At 46.8% G+C, this 9,065-nt stretch overlaps 1 long non-coding RNA gene across 1 annotated transcript; it reads left to right on the forward strand.

Moving 5' to 3' along the window:
* The first annotated feature begins 898 nt into the window (after window positions 1–898).
* Window positions 899–3,581, forward strand: LOC145790167 (uncharacterized). The gene is made up of 5 exons (XR_014328815.1): window positions 899–1,775; window positions 1,953–2,114; window positions 2,208–2,780; window positions 2,853–2,951; window positions 3,151–3,581. It is a non-coding gene; the product is annotated as an uncharacterized LOC145790167 (long non-coding RNA).
* Window positions 3,582–9,065: the final 5,484 nt, after the last annotated feature.

Here is a 9,065-nt window from a genome sequence, read left to right on the forward strand (position 1 = left end):
TGTATTTATGCTCATTCTGAACACAACTCACACACTACATTACTGCTCATTTTGAACACAACTCACACATTGCAATTCTACTCATTTTGAACACAGCTCACATACTGCACTTCTGCTCATTCTGAACACAGCTCACACTGGGTCTGTTTGGTAACGTTTACGTTTTTAGTTTATATTTACAAAAATTTTATAAACTGGTTTTTGTTTATTTTTTAAAAAATATAAACTACAAACGCATTTGGTAATTGACAAAATGTTTTAAAAAATTTAAAAATATAAAAAAGAGTGAGAAATGGCAAGTGGTGGCAAGTGACGGCGGAAGACGGTGGTGGAAAGTGGTGATGGTGGGTGGTGGGTAGCAGGTGGTGGTGGGTGGATGACGGTGGCGAGTGGTGGGTGGTAGCGAGTGGGTGGTGGTGGTGGTGGTGGTGGTGGTGGTGGCGGGTGGTGGTGGGTGGTGGCAGCGGGTGGTGATGGTGGGTGGTGACGGTGGTGGATGTTGGGTGGGTGGTGGGTGGTAGCGAGTGGGTGGTGGTGGTGGTGGTGGTGGCGGCGGGTGGTGGGCGGTGGTGGCTGGTGGGTGGCGGGTGGTGGCAGGTAGGTGGCCGGTGGCGAGTGATGGGTGGTAGCGAGTGGGTGGTGGGTGGTGGTGGTGGGTAAGTGGCGAGCGGTGGATGGTAGCGGTGGGTGGATGGCAGGTGGGTGGCGGGTGGTGGTGGTGGTGGTGGCGAATGGTGGGTGGTGGTGGCGAGAAGTGGGTGGTGGTGGCGAGTGGGTGGGTAGTGGGTGGTGGTGGCGGGTGGTGGTGGGTGATGGTGGCAGGTGAGTGGTGAATGGTGGTGGCAGGTGGTGGTGGCGGAAGAAGGTTGTGGAAAATGGTGGCGGGTGGTAGCTAGTGTTGGGTGGTAAAAAAAAAAAAAAAAAAAAACTCAAAATGGAAACACCTTTTTTGAGTTTACATTTTTTGGCCAAATTTATAAACTGAGGCCACTGATTTATAAATAAAAAATTTACCAAACAAGTTTTTATTTGAGTTTTTTAAATTTTTGTAAATATAAATAGAAAACTAAAAACGTAAGTGTTACCAAACGGCACCACTATATTTCTGCTCATTCTGAACACAGGTACCTTCCCGTTTTACCCGGGGATATGGGTCGATTATAGCGAGGGAGTGGTACATGGAGCTCCCAGACGGTGTTCAACAGATTGTTGATGAGGCAGGGTTCGACCCATTTTGCATGGGGTTATCGCGTCTTGCGGCGAGTAGGACCCTCCTGGGTGCGCTGGTAAAGAGATGGTGGGACACCACCAACTCCTTCGATTTTTCAGCTACCGGGAACATGACGATGACCCCATACAACTTTTCTATGCTGACGGGCCTCAACATGGGAGGTTGTCCGATCCCATATGACTCCGATATGGGTGAGTGGGAGGCAGCTTGGACTTATCTACTTGGAGCCCATCCACCGATCTACCGATCATCAGGCACAATCAGATACACCGGGTTCACAGAGCAGTATAGAGAGACTGTGCCCGAGACTGTTGAGGCCACAGAGCAGTACGCCCGGGGATTCCTGATGTTCCTTCTTGGGACCACATTGTTCTCCGATAGGGGGAACATGGTCGAGCTACATCTTCTGAGTGCTCTAGTAGACCTATCCCAGGTTCGGCACTTCGATTGGGGCGGCGTTGGCCTCGCTACCTTTTATTGCTATATGAACTCGACCTCCCGCAGGTGCGGGAACATAGTAGGTGGCTATTGGAGAGCTTGGGAGGTACATTCTGCCCTTTTGATTTACATTTCTGCTTTTCATTACCTGTACACTACACACTCCACACATTGCACACATTACGTCCCATTACTCCGCATTCTGCACCTCGCATTCTGCATTGTGCATTTTGCATTTTCTGTGTATTCTGTATTCTCATTGCCACTGTCTTGCCTTTCACAGCTATGGGTATGTGCCTATTTCTCGACGCTTGCTCCTAATCCGGAGGTTGAGACACCACTTAAGTTGTCGTACTCGCGTAGATTTGAAGATCGATGCCAGCCTAGACCCTGAGAGACCTTGCCATATCTCAGGCATTATTGTGACACAGTATGGGCGACCGAGGTAATCCAGAACTCTCAGTTCTTCATGCTTTTAGCTTCGGTTCATCTTGTATATCTATGACAACTAATCAAGTCATGCACTTGCTATCCGTAGATCACCTGGCAACCTTGGGTAGCGATGCCAGGGTTTTCTCGGTTCCAGTTTGCTAGGGCATGGGGCGCCTTCTGATACCGGATTCTGTTTGAGGGACCAGTTGGTAGAGCCTAATTTCTCGGGGAGCGCTTCATGCACCAGACACTGGGCCATCCCGTTCAAGAGATCCTTTCACCGCCTCCATTAGACATGCGAACCACAGAGAGTCTCTCTCCCCAGAAGGCTAGCTACCTTATGCAGGGTGCTGATGCAGTCCTTTTCCATGAGAAGGGGGAGTACACGACATACCTCTACACATACCTGATGCCCCCGCTGACAGGTGTTCGTGCCCCCATGAGGAGAGCTGCTGACATTCCTTCATTGAGCCGCGCTCGAGCTACAGACATCCCTTCGACTAGCAAGGCCAGCACATCAAGAGGTAGGACTAAGGGGATGGCCCCCACTAGGCAGTGTGCTGGGTGGCCAGATCCTCTTACCGAGCTGACAGGCTGGCGGTATGGGACGCCTTATCAGATTCCGCTTGAGCTTCCATAGCCAGATCATCGATATGTCAGGGCCCCTGACTTAGCATCGGTATGTTTCACAGCTTTCATCTATCATTTAGATATTTAGACATTCACTAATGACATGAACTTGCATCTGTAGCCTTCCACGGGATATGTTGAGGGGTTTCTCGAGGAGATGGCCTCACTTGAGTTTATTGTTTTGAGGAGAGAGACGATGCTGCACTCCCACGGCATCCCGGTACTTTCCAGTTTCCTTGCATTTATCATACTTTTGCTGATATGTCAAAACTGAACATTTCACTACATTGATTCACTACATGTATAGATCACATCCGACACATCACATTCACATACTATATCTGCATGCACTCACTCTATGCACCATACTTGCATCAGACATACATGCCCTTGCTGATGTATTCAAACTGCCTTTTCAGGCCACACCTCTACACCCCGGGCCATTCGGGCCTTCTTCAGTAGCAGGGAGAGGGATTCCGACACGTGGCCAAGGGAGACGTCGAGTGCCTGCCAGACGTGATGACGAGCCTAGTGAGGATTCCGAGGAGCCAGCAAATCCTCAGTCAGAGACATCCGAGGGCGGAAGTGGTGACATCGATTCAGGTTCTGAGGGCGGAGACGACGCAGAGGAGGATTCCAAGGATAGCGGCTCTGGTTCAGACGGGGGTGCCGACGGCAGTGGTGTAGAGACTGCTCAGCCGAAGAGGGTGAAGAGGGCCTCTCGATCCTGAGCCAGATAGCACCAACTCAGATGTTTTTGCTTTGTTTTCTTTTTGCTAGTAGTTATAGCACATTGTACAGCGTTAGGCAGTTTTATTATCCTTAAAACTTGTACCCTATTGTAAAAAAAAACCATGATGGAATGAAAATAGCTTTTCAGTTCAAAAGTGTTACATTTTATATTTCGAGCATCGCATCGCATCGCATCACATAGCATGAAAATGAGATTTATGGAAATTGAACATTTGTGTATTGCCAAGTCAGGCAGTGAACCAACGTAACAAACAAAACAACTTAAAGAACAATTCGATAAACAAATTACAACAACTCGATAAGCCAAGAGCAGCAACTCGATAAACAAATCACAACAACTCGATAATCAAAGAGCAACAACTCGATAACCAAAGAGTAATAACTCGATAAGCAAAACTTAACAATTCGATAAGCAAATGCATATTGGATAAACAAAGCAACATGAGGCACCCGAAACAGAAATAAACTCAGATTTTTCAGTATTCTCAGCACATAGACAGGCTAGGGGCTCCCTGCTGGAGACAAGAAGTAACTGTAGACCACCTAAGCTCATTGCCAACCACCAGAATAGATTGTCGACCACTTTTGTGGTCTGTCAACCAGGAAAAGTGGTCGGTCGACCAGTTAAGTAGGGGGTCTCCAGATTTTTGCCACTTGTCCTCTAAACAGTGCCTTATCTTCTATAAGATTTCCAGCTTCATGGTTCCCTCATTTTAACTCAGTTTTTGCCCCAAATGGAAGCATTTCTTGTCCAAAACCTCACAAATTGGATTGCAAACTTGAATGGCTCGGAAAACTTGAACTTCCAGGGTTTCAGAATAAATGCACTATTCACTCTGAGCCGCACCCTGCTGTGTTTTCCATTCCTCCATGCTGCGGCTAGGTGTTGAAATCTGGTAACTCATGTTTTTAGCTTTGGCGGACAAGAGATGTGTCCTACTTTCGAAGATTTCCAGGCTTTGATGGAATCTCAGCGTGATGAAGAGATCTTGCCCCAATTCCACTTCGGCCACATCCAAGCCTTAGGACGGATGTGCGGGCTCACTTTGCATGACACTCGGTCTTTGATTCACAACGGAGAACTGGACATTCCGAGCCTGATTCGTCGGTTTTCTGATGTCGGTGACTGCGGCGATCATCACTGGCAGGGTTTTCGGTGACATGCGCTTTGCTCGTGCATGTTGTCTCATTTCTTGCTTGCCCCAAGCTCCAGAGGGTCTAGCGTCTGTTTGATTGAGGTTGCCCAAGGTTTAAAAGAGGGCAAGGGCTGTATTGCCATGACGCTAGCTGAGACACTGATGGGTTTGGATGCCTTCTAACACCGGGAGACGACTAGATTCGCGAGGAGTCCACTATTGCAGCAGGTAATGTTTCCCACCCTATCTCACATATATTTCTCACATCACTCGGCCCTCAGGCTCAGTTTTTCTCCCAAAACTCATTTTCTCACTTTTCTCTCCATGTACACCTATCTATTCTTTAATCTCTCATTTTTCATCCCTCCCTAGATATGGTTGATGGATAAGTTGAAGGTTGTGGACTCATGCCCAGCATATTCAACTCGCGGTTATTTCTTCTAGCGACGCCTAGTTGATGCCCTAGACGAGGGATGGTGGTGCGAATGGATGTGCAGTCTGTCTGCTGCCAACATTCCTTGGTGCTGCCCTTGGCTTAATCTACTAGCGATAAGCTACAACGTGTCTCGCCAGCCAGAGATTCAGTTGATCGGCCTGACACACTGCGTCTTTTACTTTCCATTCCGGTTCCGGCGTCAGTTTGGCCACAACCAGACCTGCCCAGAATAGGGAATAGAATACCTAGCTTCATTTCCAGTCTGAGGCGTACAGCTAGCTCGGTATGCCACAGCATGGAGGACGAGAGAGCTTCTGGCCCCCGCTCCCACTTTCAGTTGCACCCTCTCTGATGAGTGCATAGCTTGGCCCGATGAAGAGGCGCAGGTTGGGCCTACTTTGACATCAGAGGCTTCCATAAGCTCTGGGAAGGGGCGCAGGAACACCTGACTTATCCATGCCTCGAGTTTATTGCTTTATCAATACTTTCAAGTTTTCTTTATGAATGTAATAAAAAGCAACTTCAATTTTGTATTCAAGAGTAGAAGAACTGTATACTGAAATCAATGTAATTGAAGTTTGTGGGTACTAAAAATTTTCCGTTTAGTCCAAAAATGGTCTAAGTTGTAAAAAGATTAATTTGAGCAAAATCAACTTTTATTAAAACTTTTCAAAACCATTTTCGATATGGATCACAACTGGACACGCCCGAGATCTATCACTGAGATGTACAACTCCGGATCCAGCAACTGGAAAGTTGCCCCTAGTCTGAATAGCACTACACTGGAGATCACAACCGAGCTCTTGAATGCAAAATAGACAAAGATGACCAATATGATCACATGGACAAAGTTGATTTGAAAGTGTTTATGGCTGGACTTCAGAATAAAGTTGCCTACGTATCCCGAAGATGGGAATCAAGCCTTACGTAGTTCGGTTCAGGTTCACTCGTGTATTAACACTCTCCTTTTGCGCCTTAACTTTTGCCAAGGCCGCCTTTTCTGGGTTTTCAACTTTGCGAGCTTAGTTTTTATTATTTCAAATTTTCTGTGCTCTACCTTTGCCTAGGTCGCCCTTTCGAGCTTTCGGCCTAGCGAGCCACTCGGGGATAGTATTTCTTCAACTTGTCCATGTTGATCAGCTGGGAGAACTCAAGGCCATCTAAATCCATCAGAACGATAGCTACACCCAACCAGATAGACTTGATGATGTAAGGGCCAATCCAATTGGGTCTAAACTTGCCCCTAGGGTCGTGGACGAGAGCTCGGTTGTCTTTGAGCACTAGATCCCCCTCTTTCAAATTTCTGGACTTAACCTACTTGTTGAAAACCTTGGCAATTCTTCGTTGATAACCCTGGACGTGATATAGTGCTTTCAGCCTTCTTTCATCAAAGAACATAAGTTCTTCGAACCTGTTTTGCTGCCAATCTGCCTCAACTATCTGACACTCAGCCAATACCCGTAATGATGGAACCTTAACTTCAATAGGCAGAACAACCTTCATCCCATAAACCAAGGAATACGGAGTTACCCCAATAGAAGTTCGAATTGAAGTCCGGTAGCCCCAAAGAGCAAATGGCAGCTTATCTGGCCAGTCCCTATAGGTTTCCACCATCTTTTGCAGAATGTGCTTGATGTTCTTGTTGGCGGCCTTAACAGCTCCGTTGGTTTGCGGCCGGTATGTAGATGACTTATGAAAAGCCACATTGTATTTCTCCAACAAGTCGATCACCTCCTTCTTGAAATGGGAACCATTATCCGAGATAACCTCATTCGGGACCCCGTAGCGACAAATAATGTTGTTTTTGATGAACTTAGCGACATGCGATGCCTTCAATACTGCGTAAGATTGGGCCTCAACCCACTTCGTGAAGTAGTCTATCGCTACCAGAATGTACTCATGCCCGTTGGACCCCTTCGGAGTGACAGCCCCAATTACATCAATCCCCCAAACTGAAAACGACCATGGCGAAGTCATGTTGTACAGCTTGGATGGCGGAATGTTCATGCGGTTTGCATAGATCTGACATTTGTGGCATCGCCGGACAAAGCCAAGACAATCCTCCTCCATGGTTGACCAGTAATAACCCTACTTAAGGATCTTCCAGGCTAGCATCACCCCACTCATGTGTGCTCCGCACTCTTCTCCATGGATGGCCTCCATCAGGCGCTTGGATTCTTCAGCATCAACGCATAGCTTATGCATCCCGAGATGACCCCTCTTGCACAGTTTAACCCTGAAAACGATGAACTGAGCATCCAATCTTCAAATTTCCCTCTTATCTTTATCATTTGCCCCTGGTGGATAAGCTTCATTTTTCAAGAAGTTCCAGATGTCATAATACCAGGGGTTCTGATCTTGTACCTCATTTATGGCAGCAATCAGCTCGTAGGCTGGCACGAATTTCTGTTCAATGATGATCGGACGCATCCGAACTCCGAAAGGGATGTTTATCATAGAAGATAGAGTTGCTAATGAATCAGTGAACCTGTTGTTTTCTCTTAACAGATGAGCGAAGTTCAGTTTTTCAAACCGAGGAATCAGAACATCCAAGGTCTGGTGATAGATTCTCATCTTTTCTTCTTTAACTTTCTAATCTCCTTTAGCTTGAGATACAACAAGGCTCGAGTCCCCAATGACATCCAAGCATTTTGCCCCTAGTTCTAGGGCGGCTTCTAGTCCAACAATACATGCATCATATTCTGCCTCATTGTTCGACACTTTGAACCGGAGTTTGAAAGCTAAGGGTATACGGAATTGTCGGGTGCTATCAGCAATACCCCTATCCCATACCTGTATTAGTTTGACACTCCGTCAAAGTACATTGTCCAAGTCATTTCTTCGACATACAGAATGGCCTCGTCTGGGAATAGATATTCTACTGTTTCCTCCCTTTGAACTGGGTGGTCGGCTAGGAACTCCGCTATCGCTCTCCCTTTCACTGACTTGCGTGTCATGTACTTCAGATCAAATTCGGAAAGCAGAAGCAACCAATGAGCTAACCTACCCATAAGTGCTGGTTTCTCGAAGAGATGTTTGATGGGATCTAATCTTGAAACCAGTATTACAGAGTGAGCTAACAGGTAGTGCCTCAACTTCCTGGTAGCCCATACCAAGGCCAGACAAGCCTTCTCCAACGGAGTGTAGCGGGTCTCGTAATCCAACATTTTCTTGCTTATGTAGTAGATAGCCTTCTTCATTTTGTCCTCAGACTCCTATGCAAGCATGCAGACCATTGTCGTTTCAGTCACTGATAGGTACAGAATCAACAGTTTCCCCGGCTCAGGCGGTGACAACACAGGTGGGTTCTGTAGATATTGCCTGATTTGCTCGAAAGCAACTTGGCATCGGTTGTCCCATTGGAACTTCTTTCCTTTCTTCGGGAGACCAAATAGTGGTTCACAAGTCAAGGTTAAGTTTGCAATAAACCGTCTTATGAATTGCACTTTACCTAGAAAGCCTCGCACCTCCTTTTCAGTCCTCGGTGGTGGCATTTCTAAGATGGCCTTGATTTTGGAAGGATCGACCTCGATACCCCTTTGTGTGATCAAGAACCCCAGCATTTTCCCTATTGTAACACCAAATGTACATTTCTGAGGATTCAGCTGCAAGCAATACTCTCTGATTCGTTGGAAGAATTCCTGCAAGGCGGTGTAGTGGCCATCTCTTTCCTTGGACTTGACAATCATGTCGTCCACGTACACCTCAACCTCTTTATAGATCATATCGTGCAAAATTTTGGTTGCAGCCCGTTGATACATAGCCCCAGCGTTCTTCAAGCCGAACGACATCACCCTATAACAATAGGTTCCCCACAAGGTGGTGAAAGCAGTCTTCTCCTTGTCTTCGGGTGCCATCAAAATCTAATTGTAGCCTAAAAACCCATCCATGAATGAGAGCAGCGCATGTCCAGCAATGAAGTCCACTAATTCGCCGATATGCGGCAGAGGAAAGTCGTCCTTCGGACTGGCTTTGTTCAAATCCCTGAAGTCCACACATACCCGAATTA

Source organism: Camellia sinensis, chromosome 5 (assembly GCF_055761805.1).
Source record: "Camellia sinensis isolate YWXY chromosome 5, ASM5576180v1, whole genome shotgun sequence".
NCBI lineage: Eukaryota > Viridiplantae > Streptophyta > Magnoliopsida > Ericales > Theaceae > Camellia > Camellia sinensis.